The sequence below is a fragment of the Gigantopelta aegis genome, chromosome 12 (assembly GCF_016097555.1).
Source record: "Gigantopelta aegis isolate Gae_Host chromosome 12, Gae_host_genome, whole genome shotgun sequence".
NCBI lineage: Eukaryota > Metazoa > Mollusca > Gastropoda > Neomphalida > Peltospiridae > Gigantopelta > Gigantopelta aegis.
Genome location: NC_054710.1, coordinates 36,005,268 through 36,025,493, shown reverse-complemented (window position 1 = coordinate 36,025,493; position 20,226 = coordinate 36,005,268). Strand labels below are relative to the sequence as shown.

The following is a 20,226-nucleotide window of genomic DNA, read 5'->3' as shown; positions in this document are numbered from 1 at the left end:
ATCACATTTCTGTGAGCCAAAAAAGCCAAGAAATAATTCATCAGAAACTGAAAACATGTTGTCTGGCTAGGAAAAATTATCAATAGTGTTACTGTAATTTAAAGGGTAATAGTGAAAGCTTCTTTGAGGGCTGGTGATTTAACACAAAAAAAAATGTTTGTCGAACACTGTGTTGTCCCCAGCTAGTTCATTAAAGGCCATGGTATATGCTGTCCTGTCAGTGGGAAAGTACACACATGTAATGTCTGTGTTTAAGTTTTATACCAAGACACAATGTAGTTCCAACCCCTGTAATTGCCCATGGCAATCGGCAATGCCGTGGAGATTGCCTTGGAGATTGCCGTGGAGTTTTTCATTTTCCACGCCACTTTTTTGCTGTGGACATTTTCTTAAGTTCACAATATCTGAAACAAAAGACTTTAGTAAAATTGCACTGTTTGTATTTGTTTCACATTATTATGGTAAATGATGTGTTGTCCCCATCTGGTTCATTAAACACTGCTGTATATGCTGTCGTGTCAGTGGGAAAGTGTACACACAAATGTGCCTTGTGGTTAATTTTTATACCAAGACAGTTCACAATATCTGAAACAAAATACTTTATTATAACTGCAGTTTGTATTTGTTCACGTTACGGTATGGAAAATTATGTTTTAGGATGGGAAACTTTAAGGTGCAAAATAATCAAAATTGAGAGAATTAAGTTGTCCCCCCCCCCTAAACACCCCCACTCCCACCCCTACCCCCACTCTACTGACTATATTAAAAGTGCACAGTTTCACATTATTATGATAAATGATGATTGAAGATGATAACCTGTAAGTTGTAAATGAAACATAATCAAAATTGAGAGAATTAAGTTACCCCCCCCCCCCCCCCCCCCCCCACACCACACCCCCACTGTATAGACTTCTAACAGACCGGAGGTTTGCTCTGCCACTTAAACCGCTTAAAGTCTCTACAAATCTCCGTATGTGGTGGCTGATACATATCTGGCAAAAAGATGGATTTGTCACTGCCAGAGATTCCACAAGATGAATTGCTACCCACATCCTTTATTCTGACCTCAGTAGATTTTAATCATGCTTCGCCAGAACTCTCAAGGTGTTTCGTTAATTTAGTGTCCGTGCTACCATTAACTGAGGGGCAGTGGAAACAGCACACTACAGATTATGCAGATCACAAAATCTATTAGACAACGCGAATTGGTTGTCGTGATGCGGCTGTATGGCTGCGAAAACTTGTCGCAATGTGCAGGCTTACGCTGCAAAAGAGTGTCTTCCATGATTTATGGGAGAAGAAAGATTGTATTGACCTTTTCTGTGTATTTTGTTGACAATAAATGTCCAATCCAATAATTTGCTATTACTATTAGTGGCGTCATTTTTATCTTGCATGTCACATATAATGAGATACTGGGGGCTTAACTGGTGTCGTCGTCTCTCTCCCCCCCCCCCCCCCCCCCACCAAGTCGAAGACTATAAGAACGTTGATATTTTGTGCTTTCGTGTACATGTAAATTGTTCAGTTTTTTCTTCTGTGTTATAAGTTCATGTAAGATGAAGGTGAAAAATGTGACAGTTTAAACCAATTGCTGAGTGATACATGTATATGCATGTGCCCGTTGGCTAATATTTCAGTATGCAATATTTTATGCCAATATTGAACATATTTAGATACTGGTAATTCAGATTTTAACAAAAGATTTGAATATGACAAAGTACACAAGTTTACATTCTAAATTTATCCTCTAAGGCTAGCTCACCACTCGCAAATTTTCAAAGCAATTGGAGAATTTAATTTTCATTTGGTGAATACATTCGCATTAATAAGTGTAATTTTATTTAAAAAATTGCAATTATTGAAGTTTAAATAGATCATTTGGCAAAGTGTTCTATGCACTAAAAACTACCCCTATATCTGTATGGATCCAAGGAACCACAGACTAATGGAAAGCAAAAGCAATGTAAAAAGAAAAAAAACCCCCAAAACCCCCAAAATACCAGAGAAAAAAAAGGTTGAAAAAAAGATATTACTATATATTGGCAGCCATTTTGATCCTATTCTAGACTAAATCTTGCATGGAGTGTTTCTTGGAACGCGTCCACAATTAACTTGTTAGAGTAATGTTATTTATTGAGAGCCTGGATTACTGGCAGATCATGGGCTGGAACTGGTGTGTATGTGTGTGTATGGTTTGCCTGCGCCAGCTCATCGTAATGCAGTTACAGGGGCGCTGTAACACATGCATTTGTCTCTGGAGATCCCTCGTTAGATGTAAGTGATCATGGAATTAAGTAGAGAAGCGAAAGAACTAGTTTAAAAGCAGAGAAGACAGAGTGAGAATCAGAGAGAAAGTGATGGAACAGTGTGTGTGAGTAAGAAAAACAGAAAACGTGAGAGAGAGAGAGAGAGAGAGAGAGAGAGAGTGAGAGTGAGAGTGAGAGTGAGAGTGAGAGTGAGAGTGAGAGTGAGAGTGAGAGTGAGAGTGAGAGTGAGAGGAAGGAGAGAGAGAGAGGAGAGAGAGAGGAGAGAGAGAGAGAGAAGAGAGAGAGAGAGAGAGAGAGGGGGGAGGGGGAGGGGAAGGGGAAGAGAGTGGGGTGGGGGTGGTAGGCAGAAAAAACAGGGAGGGAGGGAGGCTACACTTACCAAATAACAAAGATTTATGTGCACTTCCCATAGACATGATAGTACATACCACGGCCAGTTGATTGGGACAATGTGGCAATTGGATTCCATTGGGTGCAATTGATCCTGCAACCCATCGGTTATGATGTGAGTGCTCTACCACTGAGCCACATGCTGGTACAACTGTTGTCGTTTGCATTGTTAACTTCTACCGAGTCTTTAACTAAACTCCTTAATTGCATGCTCGCGATGTAGTCATTATTGAGCGATGAATGATTGCCCGGTGTCACTTCTCCCTTGTCAGGTAATAGTTTCCTCGGCAATGATTGAAAACGTCACTTGGTTCCTGATGTATCACTGTCATAACTCAGCCCCCAGTAAGACCAGTTAATAAACACTGCTCCCCGCTGTTGGCCCTGCTAGTAATCAACTGATATTTTCTCATTAACAGCCAATTTGACCCTTGATTCCCACTAAAGCCTGGCTGGAATCGAGTTAATAAAATAATTTATACACTGAAAGGGACAGGATTAAAGTGTGATGGTGTGACAATGGCATCCAGTGCCTTCCGATGAGGGGGTTTCGCAGCAGGTGCATTGTGGGATAGCTAGGCGCTATGGGTGATGACCTTTCAGGACCTAATAAGGAAACTGGTGCCTTTATCAGATTTTATTCATTGGATGCAATGATTGGCAACAGAACTTGATACTTAGTCATCCGAGAAGTGTGTGGAGGGGGTGATAGAATTCATTGCTAGAGTACTTGCCTGAGGTGTTCACATAAGGGTTTTTTGCTTCCATTTTCACCAGAGCCCTATGACTGGTACATTAAATACTGTGGTATGTACCGTCCCGCCTGTGAGAAAGTACATACATAAGATCCCATGCTGTTTTTGTAGCTTGTGTGACAGCAGGTTTTCTTTGTATATGTATTTGTTCCTGTTTTTGTCTGTCTGTCTCTCACTCTTTTTCTTAATCACCCCCTTTCTCTATATCCATCCATCAGTCCATCCGTCTGTCCGTCCACCCGTCCGTCTGTCCGTCCATCCATCATTCCATCCATCCATCCATCCATCCATCCACCCATCATCCATCCATCCATCCATCCATCCATCCAATCATCCCACCCACCCATCATCCATCTATCCATCCATCCATCCATCCCTATCTCGCTCTCTCGAGTATCTCTGTCTGTCTCTTTTTCTTTGTCACATGTTTTCTGTTTGTCTTGAGCATTGACATAACAATAATTAACATTTAATTTGCATTTTACCATTGACAATTAAGGCATTACTTGTTTCAAATGTCAAAAATATGCAGCTGGAATTCAACTTTAAACCCCCCCTCCTAACCCCCCCCCCCAACAATAACAACAACCCAAAACAAAGTTAACAAACAAAGATCCAAGGATGAATGAGTGTTTCCCAATATCATCTAATTCACATGTTAAGGACACTTGTCACAAACATTACTGCCGACATGACTATCCTGAAGCAAATTTCAAGTTCTTGAAAATCAATTTGGCTAGTTGAAAAAGGGCTTCAGATTTAGAATTTCATTTTCTGAACCCAGTATACACCTTGTTAAATTACTCTTCTTTTTTTTAAATTTTGCATGAAACTTTTAAATATAACTTGTAATGTAAATTTTTTTCTTTTTTTTTAAAGTCAAGACATAAAGAAGTGTTCTTCAAGCATATACACCATCTTCCATAGAAAAGTTAAAAAAAAAAAAAAAATCCCCCTAAACTCAATACAGTGAAACTTTTAAAAACCAGACCCTCTGTAAACTGGAATTCCTTTAAAACTGGATGGGTTTTTTTATGATCTCTTTTTAAATATCTATGCAGAAAAGAACCTCTCTAAACCAGATACCTTTTTTTTTTCTCATAACATCACATTAATGTGTTGGCTGTTAAAAACGTCCACTCTTCTGCCAAAACTCAATCCCTACATGGAATTCCCTTTCATATGGGCCGTGTTATAAAGATGCCACAAATTGAAGAGGGTTTATTAGTCGATTAGAAATCAATGTAATATCATTTAGAGGCTAAAGCAAAATTGAAAATGGTGTTTCTTTATTATTTTTTTTTTATAAAGATGCCTCAAATTGAAGATGACTTCAGTCTATTGGAAATCAATCTAATATCATTTAGAGGAAAATTGGGAATGGTGTTTCTTTATAATCATGTAAAAGAAAAAACTTTTAGCCTAAACTCTTGGCATTAATACTACTTGACTGCCGTCATATTTATAGATGCCTTCGGGCTGATTGCGTGAATGATGTGGTGTATGGGGGGCACCTTGATGCTGTTCGTCTTTCTGTTTCTGCAAGAGAAGCCCTGTTCGCTGTTTTAATCATCTTGTTTTGCCCGAGCATTAGAGTTAATCCCACCTTCAGTGCAATTCATCGCATCTCCAGCATCCTACAAGGGGAGAAAAATCAATTGGCTAGTGAGCCGGATTGATGTTATCACAGTGATCTGTCGCACGTTGAAGTGATTTTTGCCTCACGGCGTGAAACACTCGATGAATGGACAGTTTTTTTTTTTTTTTTAGGACCTGTAAAGCTATGAGAGATATAAAGCCAGACTACTTGCTAAATACGACAAACTAGATGAAGATCTTTATAAGATGAAAAACCCACTGAAGTTAATTAATTACTGTGCCATCATTGTACAGGGCTTCGGCTGTATCAAGACTTAAATCCTATATGTGCACAGATATTTATTCAGATCTCTGAAGGATTAAAAAAAATTGGAATCCCCCCCCCCCCCCCACCGTTTATTTTTCAGCCAACTCATTTCATTTTACTTAACCCATTACTACCTTATTAAGCAGTGTTTCTGCCAGAAATAAATGTTTGGGAATGGCGCTGTGGAATTAAATGCAGCCACATGCAGCATATAACCATAAATAAAATGTGTTGAGTGCGTCGTTAAATAAAACATTTCCTTCCTTCCTTCCTTCCTTCTTTGTCGATTCACATAACTTTTAAGGTTATGTTGACATTTAACTTTCTGTTTGATCACGATAATGATAGTGTTTAACCATAATGCACCGCCCGATGATGTGATATTTTCCTTGAAGCTCTGCCCCTTTTTGATGCTGCACCCCTTCCCTGAAAAAATCTTGCAGTCACCCCAGATAAAGTTTTCATGGAATGATGATGCATGTTTCATCACTGTCCAGTTTTATTATGGTCATCACTCTTTGTTTTATAGGTGAGGGTTATAGTTCAGCCCTTTTTAGATGCTGCACCCCCTCCCAAAAAAAATCCTAAAGTGCACCACCTGATGATAGTGACAGTTTTCCTTGGAATGGTGATGCATGTTCTATCACTGTCCGTGAGACAGGACCAGTTTTATCACGGTCATCAATCTCACCGTGTTGGTGAGACGTGTCACCTCTGTGCAGTGAGTCGTGTGCCAGGGTGAGGTCTTTCGACCCTAGTCATTAACACTTGATTAGCTGCAGGATCTCAACCGTGGTACTTATGGAGTCTTAATAATTGTAATAGCGGTGTCTCATGTAATAGCCATTATACATGTACATGCACGTGGACACAGATTTTGGTGTACATTCCAATACACAGTTGCCCTTTCCCATTATAATTTTTTTTCTTTTTTTCTTTTTTAATCCTTTATAATTTGCCATTGGTGTAATTTACTAATGTTTAATCATGCTTTGCTTCTTCCTTTCTTCATTCCTTCCCTTATTTACCTGCCTGCCTACCTATGTATCTACCTTTTTTCATTCCCCCCCCCCCCCAACTCCATCTCTCTTTCCCTCTCTTCCCTTTCACTCTGTCTTTCCTTCATCTCTGCTTTCCTTTTTCTCCTCTCTTCCTACTTCCCTGCTTGTCTTCCATTCTTTTGCTATATTAGAAATCACACACCTTGATGTTCTTCCTTCTTTCCTTTTCAACGATTTCCTCCTTTTCCTGTCTTCCATACATTACTATTTCTTTTAAGATCCTTACCTTATTATTATTCATTTTGTTTTATGTATTCATCTTAAGTTGGTCTTAATGAATGGTATTTCTGCCTGTTATATATGTGAGACATTTTCATCATCATCATTGTTATTACTTCCATACAATACGGCTACATTAACACTTTGCAGCTAACTGATGACCATGTCCACTGAGCATGCAGTGTTTAGCCATGGTTCATTGTCCACTTGCCCTTGATGGAGTGAGCAGGAATGACCCTTGACCTTCTGTCTCAATATGATGCCATGCTTGTCCCGGGCTAATCTCAGATCTTCTGCCTGACTGCACTTTATTTGCTGTCCACCGATGGCCATCATGATTCAGTAACACAAGACTGTGTCCCGCTGTTTGGAGCTGTCTCAGACTGTCACTTCTGTTTGCTGTCTGTCCACGAAATGAAATTGTCTCCGGACAATGCTAATTTTTTTCCTTTCTTTTTGGCCCGGCTTTGCGGAGACAATCTAATTGTTCCGCTTTGTTGACGCACAACCTGATATTTTGTCCCCATGTTAAGGGGAATCACCAAGTTGGAATTTGTTCCTCATTTCTGCTGAATGAAAACTGCATCCTGGCCCAATGGGAGGGTGTTAGAGTTAAGGACATAGATCATATTGAGGATTTGGCAATTCCATTGACTTAATATTCCATGGCAGCAATGTTCTGGAAGGTCAGAGGAAATCTGATTTGACTTTTCATCACAGATCCGAAATTTATTGCTGCAAGAATAAGGACTGTGGGAATGGATGTACTAGAATGACCTTGAAGGAAAATTGGTCTTCATGGGATTGAACAGGTGATCATCTTTGAGGAAGAAATGATGTGATATGAAATTGCATTGGCTGTTGACAGATGAAGGTACATGGATTGTAATATGTGATGGATATAGCAGGTGATGAGGTGTACTTATTCATATTATCTTGTTAAAGCAGTAACAGATTTAATATTTACATCAAGTAGAACTGACAAGAACTTTGGTGACATACTGGTCACAATGTCATCTTAAAGATAAATATTCTCCAAATCTTTCCCGAATTCCTTGATTTTAGAGCTACTTGAAAACTCTTCTGCCCTTTTTCTTTGATTTTAAATTGTTTAAAATTATTACTATTTAAAAAAAAAAAAAATGCATATACTTTTCAAAACCCAGGCATGCAAAGACTTTTGGATTTTATTACTCAGTGTGAACTTCATCCTAGTAACTGAGATGTAAATGCTTGAAGCTGTTTGTAGCAGAAAGTTTACAGTTTGTTTCTCATTCAGCCATTATCATTGATGTGGACAGCATGTTATAAAACTATTGTATGATGATTACATTTCAAAAGACATTGTATTACAAGTGTAGACTTGTGTAAAAACATGGCAGATTTTGGGATGATCTTAGAATTTGTTAACCACTATGACACTCAGGCTAGCTGTTAGTGGTTTTATATTCCCACTTCCCCCAGTACTAAGCCATCTGTCATAAAACCAAATATTTCATATGTAGTAACCAGCTGAATTGTCATTAAATATTGTTTTACCATTCCTTTTTTTATATCATAATCTATGGCTGCCTTCGATACATGGACTAGAATACACATATAACTCTGAAACAGAGGTATTACTGTAGTATTAAGTCGACTGCAGTCTGCACATGACCTCAAAGGTGCTTCTCATTAATTGGGCCCCGGTCTGTGTTATGTCCCCTGAGTGTGATGAACATGGAATAACTCGACACATTTTTCCCCCCACTTCCTTTCGGTCCAGGTATATTAGCCTGCCCGTCAATCAAACCATTTGTTCATTTCCCCTGTGATGTGCTCCGTGTCACTTCCGTGAATGAAGCATGTTGAGGGGATAATTAATCGGTTTTCCGGCAGCAAAAGAAACTTGTACTCGGCTGATCTGAACACTGTCTGTGTATTAAAGGAGAGGAAAGGAATGTTTGTCTAGTGACACCCCAGCACATTTTAATCGGTGGCTGTATTGTGAAAGGAATGGAATGTTTATGTAATGTGACACTGGCATACAAATACATATATGTATGTTGGGAAAGGAAAGAAATGTTTGTCTAATGACATCCCAGCACATTTTAATTGGTGGCTGTATTGTGAAAGGAATGGAATGTTTATGTAATGTGACACTGGCATACAAATACATATATGTATGTTGGGAAAGGAAAGGAATGTTTGTCTAGTGACACCCCAGCACATTTTAATCTGTGGCTATATTGTGAAAGGAATGGAATGTTTATGTAATGTGACACTGGCATACAAATTCATATATGTATGTTGGGAAAGGAAAGGTATATTTGTCTAATGACACCCCAGCACATTTTAATGAGTGGCATGGCTATTTAAAAAGGAATGTAATGCTTGTGTAATGACGCATTGGTACATATTAATCTGTGGTTTGTGGTAAATGGATGCTTATTTAAAGTGACAACTCAACACATTTTGACATATGACTATCAGAAGAGGAATGGAATGATCATTTAATGACAACTCAGCACATTTTAAACTATTAATATTTAGCTTACGACCAGCATTGGTTCTCAGAAAAACAAGTTTTAACATTCAAACATGTCTCTGTATCTCTTGGCTTTCTGTCTGTCTCTCTATCTCTCGGTCTCTGTCTCTCACTTTTTGTTTCACTCTCTGCCTGTCTCACCCCCTCTCAAACTTTCTATCTCGCTGCCTGTCTCACTGTCTGTCTATCTGTCGCTCTCTTACACCCTCTCAAAATTTCTCTCTCGCAGTCTGGCTGTCTCTCAATCTTGACCAAGTGTCGAAATAACCATATGTGTTGAACATCAAATAACCATAGTTTAAAATGGGTTCAGGCATACAGGTAGTTAAATGAATCTTCCTTTCCTTTCCTATAAGACATTTGGAAGACAATAATTTACACTGTATACCCCTACATACTGGCTTCTCAGATCTGATCACATTGATTGCCTCATATTGTGCAAACCGTGCCATTTCCTGAAGCTATAACATCCAGAGTTTTTAGAGAAACATAAAAGGAGATGTTTTCCCCAGGGCTCCGTATGCTTGGTACGTATACCACTGAATTTTTCTCTAATTAGGAATGACAACCACAAAAGTATTTTACTCTCAAATTGTGTGCAGAGATCAAGAATGATTCATTCCCAGAGGGTTTCAGCTCTATATGAATGAACCCTCTTTTGGCTTTTTTCATAGTTTTTACTGTTATTTGCATTGAAAAATAAAAATAAAAATAAAGATAATATGTACTAGTTAATTACAACAAAAACAACTCTTCTAAAATAACCTGGTGAGCCTTGTGTAAGAAGTAGCACAAAACTAACTGTTCACCGCAGTTTACTTTATTGATGACTATGTAGGTTTGTTGTTTTTAATTCCTGGTTTTTCTTAAATTCTAGCTAATAATTTTCCAGATAAGAAATACATAATTAACTGTACATGTAGGTTCACATCCTTGGGGAAAACCAGTTCAATTGAAATACATTGTATTTGTTCACCCCAGCTTTTGATTTTTTATTCTGTCTTTTTAATGTTTATTTCAATAGTTGTACTGTACTGCTTGGGGATTATATTAATTTAATTGTAAGTTCATCTTCCTTTGGGAAAGCCATTTTAATTAAAATAACTATTCCCTTCCATTTTTTATTTACAACTTTCGTTTCGTTGTGTCTTTTATTGAATGATTTTTGTTGTTGTTATTTTTAAAATCAGTCATGATCATGATGATGATGATGAAGACATTTTAATTAAAATAACTATTCCCTTCCATTTTTTATTTACAACTTTCGTTTCGTTATGTCTTTTATTGAATGTTTTTTGTTGTTGTTATTTTTAAAATCAGTCATGATGATGATGATGATGATGATGATGATGATGATGATGATGATGATGATGATGATCATCATCATCATCATCATCACCACCACCACCACCACCACCACCACCATCATCAAAATCATCATCGTCATAATCATAATCATAATCATCACCATCACTATCACCATTATAATCTTGTTCATAATTTACTGCCTAAGACTATTTTAATACAGTGATTTACGTTTTGGAATATAAACCCAACTGGTTATATTTCCTTTTTCTAGTTGCTTGCCAAAAAAAATCAAGAACGGAAAAGGAGATACGAAACCATTAATTTACTAACCCTTCATAATCTTCAAAGCATTATCTGTTAGAAATATTGCAAACGGAGCCAACACTTAACTGTGCACACAGCTAGATTCTGTAAAAACCCTGTTTCCTTCTTCATATGCACCTTGCAGATTTTTCATCATCTTGTGTCTCTTTCATCTGTTAAGGTTGAGTTACACTGTTACTAAGTCCTACACACACCTGCGATAAGCAGTGGAATATCGGCCATTCATATACAGACAGACCCCCAAAACAAAGCCCAGCCATGTTGGCAAATGTTTCCGAATTAGAGCGCAAAATAAACACGGTTGAAAAGACCTGCTTCTCTTTCAGGTTTCTTCCCTGTTTGTTCCGCATTTGTTTCAGGTCACTGTCGCTTGGCTTATTTCCAGGGATATACAGGCTTTGTGTTTTCCGTAACAAAGAAACAGTGTAGTTGATTCATCCTGGTGCGTGATGTGTTGTAATAATATTAATATAACAGAGGCAACAGTAGCAGCAACAACAACAACAAAAAGACGAAAGAAAGAAAGTTTGTTTTGATTAACAACACTACTACAGTGTAAACGGATTCATCGGTTACTGGATATCAAACGTTGGCATTTCTGAAGGGTGGAACCTAGCCCAGTGGTAAGGCACTTGGTTGATGCTTGATCAGTTTAGGATCGATCCCCGTCAGTGGGCGCATTGGTCTATTTCTAGTTCTAGCCAGTGTACCATGACTGATATCAAAGGCTGTGGTATATGCTATCCTGTCTGTGCATATATAAGATCCCTAGATGCTAATTGAAAAATGTAGTGGGTAGCTAAGACTATATGTCAAAATTACCAAATGTTTGACACCCAGTAGCTGATGGTTAATAAATCAATGTGCTCTTGTGGTGTCGTTAAACTTTTAACTTTGATCATTTTGACACAGTTTTCAGAAGAATTCCCCAACATTGTTTTCTCTAGAAGTAAGAAATCTTTAATGTGCTCTCTCCCACAGATAGGACAGCACATACCACATTCTTTTATATTAGTCTATGGTACTGTTTAAGATGGGGGAGGGGGAAAGGAGGGGCAGGGGCAGGAGGCAGAAACCAATGAATTGGCAGAAGAGGTTCAGTCATGTGACCCAAGCATCTTAGATGAGCTTTCTATTGACTGACTATGAGTCAGAATTATCAAATGTTTGACATCCAATAGCCGATGATTAATTAGTCAATGTGCTCTAGTGGTGTTGTTAAACAAACAAACAAACAATCTACTGACTGAGATAAATCCCACCCCACTGCTAAAAGGTTGTAACAATTTAAACCAGTGTTTTCTACCTCTGTTAATTTTACCACATTCCTGCCCAAAGTATGTTTTTACAGTTAAGCCATAGCAGCTAAATATTACAATATTATTTTAGCATTGTAGAACATATATTCTTGAGACCCCCCCCCCCCCCACTGCTGCTTAGTTTATGCCCCCTCTAGAATTTCTAAATAACCACTTGTGGATGAGGATGTTATCACTTTGCTTGGGAAAAACAGCTTTCTGACATAACCACCTTTGCACTCACCCTGAAAACAAAACAACCCCACACAACCCCCCCACCCCCCCAAAAAAAAATCACTCAACCACAAAACAATTTCAGCTGAAACCTATATACAGACTATATACTGATACAATTAGCTGCAAATGTGGCTAGTTGTACTGTATCTCCATTTACCCATTAATATTTCCCATCTCCCAGTGATGAAAAGAAAACAGATTTATTGTAAAGACGGAATGAGATACATGCACATCTGTAGGTCACACAGATTACCGGGGTTAACAGTGGCTGCAGACGGTGTGTAACGTACCAGTGATAGCAGAATTAAAGGGTAACACTATTCTTTTCCATTATATACGTGAAAACGGGACCCACGGTTTGTTACAAATGTCCTTCAAAGATGTATTTATGATAATACATGCATGAAAACTGTTCCTTTGGATTAGCAGCGAGAGATCTTTTGTAATGTCAGTGTTTTTCTCTCAGATATATCCGACGCCATATAGCCGTAAATAGAATGTGTTGAGTGCGTCGTTAAATAAAACATTTCCTTCCTGCCTTCTTTCAGATACTGCCTTCAATGTAAGCTATAGTAGAGGTAAGCTATAGTAGAGGGCGGGATGTAGCCCAGTGGTACAGCACTCGCTTGATGCATGGTCGGTCTTGGGCTATTTCTCGCTGTAGCCAGTGCACTACGACTGGCATACCAAAAGGCCATAGTATGTGCTATCCTGTCTGTGGGATGGTGCATGTAAAAGATCCCTTGTTACTAATGTAAAAATGTGGCGGGTTTCTTCTCTAAGACTATATGTAAAAAATTACCAAATGTTTGACATCCTATAGCCGATGATTAATAAATCAATGTGCTCCAATAGTATCATTAAACAAAGCAAACAAATAAATTGAAAGTTATTCTGAACCTGCCTGCCAATTATTATTTTAACATAGCCTCCTTTTGTGTCTTGGAAATTGAACTAAAAATCTTCAGTTTTAAATAGAATCCATGGTGCTAAAATTTCCCAAACTCGGAGCCACGGGGGTCAAGTCGAATTTCAAACATATTAAACACCATGAGCCAGCCAGGTTAAGATGGATTAACCAGCCATGAATATGGACAGATATTTATCGCTGGAAGATGATGTGTGTTTTATGCTGTAAGATTCCATTATTTCTTCGTAAGTGAAATTGCCTTTAAAGCTGCTGTTATTAGATGGTGTAAACTACTTTTTGACATTAATTACACCTATTTTTTACCGTTAACTTTAGTGATGTTCTGTTGGACTCTGATGATGTGATGATCGATTATAAAAAGTCATAATTAATTGTCGCGGAAAATGTTAACACTTAAAGTAATTGATCCTTCAGTTTAGATGTTGAAATTAGTCTTATGAATATGCTGGGGTTTGGGTTTGTTTTCATATGTACGTAAAGAAAACTAATAATGAATACTCAATAAATTTATCTGTTAGTAGGGTCACCATCTATCCCTGTGGACATGATAGGGTCCTACTAAATCAAATCTTTATGTCCATATATTTCTAACCAGTTGTATAATTGAAAGTTGTCCTATTGGTATAAATACATGAAGATTATAACCCGATTATCGATGATGAAATTCCAACCACTTTTCAACACTAGCTAACTTAAACGTCGCTAGCAGATGTTTGCTTAATTTATCAAGTTTTGCAAAACAGGCCCATGCTTATAAAACTTTTAGAGTCCAGACTCAATCTCTAATGACGTCACACACATACAATTTGCATGGTGTTGCCATGATGTTCATGTCTGAGACTATTAGAGTCTCGAGTCTAGACTTTAAAAGATTTATAAGCACCAGGCCATGCAGGTCTACATATACTGTATGTGTTTCTGGTTGTCCTGGTTTTTGTGATAGTTAAAAATTGATTTTATGTTAAATGAAGAAGGTATGACAAATGTATTTCGGAAACTAGAAATAGCATCATTAATTCCAAGGAGGACGGGACTTAGCTCAGTGGTAAATTGCTCGCTTGATGAGCCGTTGGTCTAGGATCAGTCCCCGTCGATGGACCTGGTATATCTAAGGCTGTGGTATGTGCTATCCTGTCTGTGGGATGGTGCATATAAAAGATTCTAAAATTTAAAGGGTTTCCTCTCTAAGACTATGTCAGAATTACAAAATGTTTGACATCCAATAGCCAATGATTAATAAATCAATGTGCTTTAGTGGTATCGTTAAACAAAACAAACTTTAACTTTAATTCCAAGGATATCATAACAGAACTTTATAGCAGAAAGAATGAATTAAATAATAATTTAAAAAATAATATCTTGAAAATTGCTTCACTGCAATGAGTTGCAGAGTACCTGTGAGTTTGACAACAACAAGGACAGTGTTAATTTCTGTTGATGGGAAAGGTTTCCCTGGGTGTCGGGGTAATAGACTGGAGACGTGTGTATGATTTACAAGTATGTTCATCAGTTGCTTGAAGATCTTGTAGCGGATTCGTGTTTTTGTGTGTCGGTTTTCACGCCACAGCGATTGGCAAATTGCTACACTCTGCTCAAGTAGTGGGGGGAAAACTGCAGACAGATTAAATGTAATCATTTCTCGGAGAGTGAGTGTGTGGGAGTGAGAGTGAGTGGTTAACCGGTAGTTTTATACAGCTAAATTAAGCCGATCATATAGAATGGAGATCTTTATGGGTGAGTACGCACTAATTGGAAGATTCTTTCCAGTTTCCGTATTGGATTTTCTTTTACCATCATTCTTTAATGTGTTTCTTTCTTTTGCCTGAAACTAATCGGTTGTGGTGTTAATGTCAGATGATGTTTAAATTACGGTTTGATTAGTGTAAAATGAAGTTAACTTGTTAATATAAACAAAATAATAATTACACTCAATAGAATGTTTTTAAAGAAAATACAGAAAAAAGGAATATCTGTTTTATGATACCTCGGAACATTTTAAATGAAGGAAGAAAGGAAGGAAATGTTTTATTTAACAATGCACTCGACACATTTTATTTACGGTTATATGACGTTGGACATATGGTTAAGAAACACACAGATATTGAGAAAGAAAACCCACTGTCGCCACTTCATGGGCTACTTTTTTTCGATTAGTAGCAAGGGATCTTTTTATATGCACCATCCCACAAACAGTATAGCACATACCATGGCCTTTCATATACCAGTCGTGGTACACTGGCTGGAACATTTTAAATGATGACTATTAGGTATTTAACATATGGTTATTTTTGCCTCTTGGTCTAAGATACTGACAGGAAACCCACTGCCATCACACTATAGGCTACTTCTACCTAACAGCAACAGATCTTTTATATGTACTAGCCCATAGACAGGAATGTGTATAGTAGTTTTTGATATACAGCTGGGACACTTGTTAGGATGAATTAAAAACCTAATGATTCCGCTGAGGGTGATCGATACCATGACCTATAACTCAGCACTCTAACACTGAGCTACATCCTAGCCCAAGAAATGGACAAGATTTTAACCACTTGATTCATAATCAAATTTCATTTCACGGAATAATCAGTCGCACTTCAAGATATGGATATTTCTACCTTGTTTTTAAAGAAAAGGAATATACAGCACACCCTGCTCTAGTAGCCACTTGTATTAAGCAGACCCCTGTGTAAAGGTCCCATTTTTATCTTTCACATCATCTATTATAGAATGAAGTGACCTGTATTAAGCAGCCACCTGTGTTAAAAGGCCACTTTTTGATACTCCCTTTTTATTACTATTACACATGGGTTTGACTGTTTGACTAATCATGGATGTTTCCAGACCCATGATTCTTCTCCGTTTCTTGGTGAATGACAATTAAACCTAAAGGGAATCTACTATGGCGGTACATCAATGTTCCCATGGCACACTGGCTTTATGATTTGTGTATTTCTGTGCGGCCATGTGCTTCCAGTGTCTGGCTATTAACCAGGTTGCAGCCAGTGCAGGAATTGCTTTGTACACCTACCTGTGCTGGAAGGTGTGTATATACTTTTTTCAGTTAGTAGCAAGGGATCCTTCACATGCACCATCCCAAAGACAGGAAAACACATACCACGGCCTTTGATATACCAGTCGTGGTGCACTGGCTGGAGCGAGATGTAGCCAAATGGGCCCACCGACAGGGATTGATCCCAGACCGACCGCGCATCAAGCGAACACTTTACCACTGGGCTACATCCCGCCCCTAATTAAGACAGAGTGCTAATACCTGAGATTTATGTTGGTTTTTTGGTTGTTACCTATTAATTACAAAAAATATCTACATACATATTTTAGCCAATTAGTAGGTTTTTTTTGCATGAGACAGCTCATATATAGAAATATTTGTGTTTCTTCTCTTGATGAGTCTATATCCCAGCCGCTGTCTCTCTCTTCCTGGGTGTACAGGTGGGATGGTCTGACTTGCAGGATCAAAGTGCTGGTCGGAATGTCTAGAATGTGCAAGTGCTATGAACATGGCTTTAGGTTCCATAGTTGCTGTCTGCATCTTGTTAGGGTTTTGTGTTTTTTTGGGTAAATGTGTACAGGGTAAATGTGTACAGACCTACATCAGGCGTGGATCCAAGGGGCATTGAGAGGGTCCGTACCCCTGTGCTTATGACAAATTATATTTTTTTAATTCCACTTTTTTTTATTAGCGCATTCACCACTAATATTTGACTTCCACAGTTGTTTGTAGATCTACCCTATAAAAATTCCTTGATCCATACTTGTACATATACTTTTATCTTTAACATTTGCTGTATATCATCTTTTGATTGTATATCCTGAGAGTTTTTATTTTTATGTTAACTATTTTGTAATGTACACCCTCGTTGGTGGATCCATACCCCCCCCCCCCCCCCCCCCCCCCACCTCAGTCCCAGCCATTGCGCCATGACTGGTACACCAACTGCTGTGGGATGTATTGTCTTGTCTGGTGGGATTTGAATATAAAATATCCTTTGTAGCCTCAGACCATTTGCACTTAAAATACAAACAAAACCTCTCTTGGCTTCCTTAAAGGGACACACCCTAGTTACGGCTAGTTGTTAACCATTACGGCGTTGTTTTTCGCTATTAAACCCATTTTTTCACAAATAAAATTGCACTTTACTTACCGTTTATTATTTAGAATATACATTTCCATTCACCTGAAGTGTTTTTTGGTAATCCTGGTGTTTGTAATACCACAAAATGCATTTTTCGTATTTCTGAAAAACTCACGCGTGTCTGAGAAAAAACCGTTGAGCAGACAAGGTCTAATCTATTTTTAGAGGGGATATTTCCATTTCAATGTCACAGACGTTGGTATACCACGTGACACCGTTATCATTTTGGTTCGGTTTGTTTTCTCGTGCACGGTTCGCGCAATCAACATCCGATTTGTTGTTGTTCATTTGTGAGATTTTTCTTCACAGTTCGTGAACATTTTCAGTAACAGTAAAGTTCAGACAAGTAAGTGTCTCAATACAAAACGTTACAAACCCTTAAAACCAATAATTTTGCTAAGTCTTACGATATCTGGAGAGGGGATACAACCAGGACAGAACAGTTGGAACATGTCCAGGAGAGGTGAAAGGAACGCACCCCAAGTCTGTGAAATGTGTCGTGACATAGGCATTGTTGTGCTTCGAGCGACATCTACTGGTGACATGGGGCAATTGGGACATGGGGATTCCCATGGTATTTATCGATATAAAACCTGCTTTTTCACTCCATTTGATAAAAACGTGATCTAAGTGTGTTACAGGTTTGTAGATTAACCAAATTATAATTTATTTTCGCTGGATGGAACTAGGGTGTGCGGCTTTAATATTAGTATACTGAAGTGATCCATATAGATGGTGCATATAAAAGATCCCTTGCTGGTAATCAAACAGAGTAGCTCATGAAGTAGCAACAGCGAGTTTCCTCTCAATATCTGTGTGGTCATTTACCATGTGTTCGATGCCATATAACTGTAAATAAAATGTGTTGAGTGTGTCGTTAAATAAAACATTTCCTCCCTTCCTTGCTACTGATAGAAAAATGTAGCGGGTTTCCTCTCTAAGACTATTTGTCAAAATTACCAAATGTTTGACATCCAATAGCCGATGATTGATAAATCAATGTGCTCTAGTGGTGTCGTTAAACAAAACAAACTTTTTTCTTCTTTTTTTTCCTCATTTGTTTTCATGTTTTAAATAATAAACTTCAGCTTTCAGTAAATTATTTTCAGTTATTTTTGCCCTGCCCCTCTTCTCTACCCTAACATTTTTTAGAAGTACATTGTTTTTACTCCTGAGTTTTTCAAAACAAAAGTCAGTGCAGATTGCTTTCCCTGTCTATTTTAGTGTTTGATCTGTACATGTTTATAAATATGATTTCATTTTCTGACACACTGTTGCTCATCCATCAGTTGTACAGTGATAAAATAATACAACAGTATCTGATTACCTACAGTTGTTAAAACCAGCATCATCATGCCAGCTAGAGGCTACATGTACAGTGCAATTGCATAAGCATACATTAAATTGGTCTGGTAATGTCTTGTGGATTAATCATTGCCAAGAGCTATGGTTGTGAAATTCATTATCAGATGTTTATTTATTACATGTTACGTGCTTGTTTATTGGGCAAGCGAGGATCCGTGGAGGTGTTCCAATTTCTTAGGGCAGTTTCAGAAATGATCTCATGGGGAGGTGAGAGGCAGTTTCATTGAATCCTAGCTGCCCCACATGAGATCACATTTGAAACATGTCCCTTACAGGAATTCCAAATCATGACTCAACTTTATGTCTTAGCAGCTATTTTTGCTGTAGGACATGTGCCTGTTTATTTTTACCTGTCCTGTCTGAAATGTAATTTGTCCCACTCAAATGTTTCTGTTGAAAAAGTGGAGCATTTGGTAATTTTGTAATTTTTTTAGTTGACTTGTCTGAAATATATCATTGTTCCACCCAAATGTTTCTGTTGACAAATCTGAGCATTTAGTCAATAAGTTGTAATTTATAATTGACTTGTCTGGTTGGACAAGTTGTTAGAATGTAGTTTACTTGTCTTATATCCGAAACAATTTGTCCTGGACAACTCGACTATATATAGAGAATAATACATGAGTGACCGTTAGATACCATTTATCTCACAACGAGTTGTTTTAAAATGTATCTAACGAGCGAAAGCGAGTTTGATACTTTTTTAAACAACGAGTTGTGAGATAAATGGTATCTAACGGACATGAATGTATTATTCTATTTCTTACATATCTGCAAATACCAGGTTTTAACATCTTTTTGGACTAAAAGTTATTTACAGCCGTTGCATTTGTAGCGAACTTACACGTCACAGACACATGATTGTCAGGTTAACTATACATCACAATGTAATCTATTTTCACCGTGTTGCTTTTCACTGGCTGCTTGGCATTGGTGACCTGGTCATCACCTAGGAGCAGCCAGTCGTATGTCATGAAATTGTTAATACACATTCGTGTGTTAACAACCCATGTGTTACCAAAAATAATGCATGGTGTTCTCACCAACGGGTGTGTAAGAAATAGTCTTAATTAGGGCTCGGAATATTTTTCTGTATTAACCAATGCCATTACACTACACACATACATGTACATATATCTCTCAGTAATCATATGGGTTTGGGTGGGTGTAGGTGGGTGTGGGTAATTTTTAACATATGTCCATTGGAAAACTTTTCAAGCATGCCTGTCATGGACATACAACCTCTGACTTCACCAGAGAATTTTGGCCAAGACAGTAACCAATAGCCTTTGTCTTAGATATACATTGTCATATAGACCAGATAGATGAGGTGTAGTTGTGCCAAGGACAGCGTGTCAGGAACGTAACTCTGTAAGCATGAAACTAATTGAAATGAAGTGGAAATTACTTCCACTTAATGAGTCCATTATCATAAAAATGCAGTACATACACCAAAGACTGCTGATATCCCAGCACTC

The 20,226-nt window shown here is 38.0% G+C and overlaps 1 protein-coding gene across 4 annotated transcripts in view; it reads left to right on the top strand.

Annotated features, from left to right (window-relative positions):
- LOC121386944 (nephrin-like) overlaps nucleotides 1–20,226 on the top strand; it is a 211,023-nt gene that overhangs the window by 44,928 nt on the left and 145,869 nt on the right. The gene's annotated exons all lie outside the window — the stretch shown is intronic.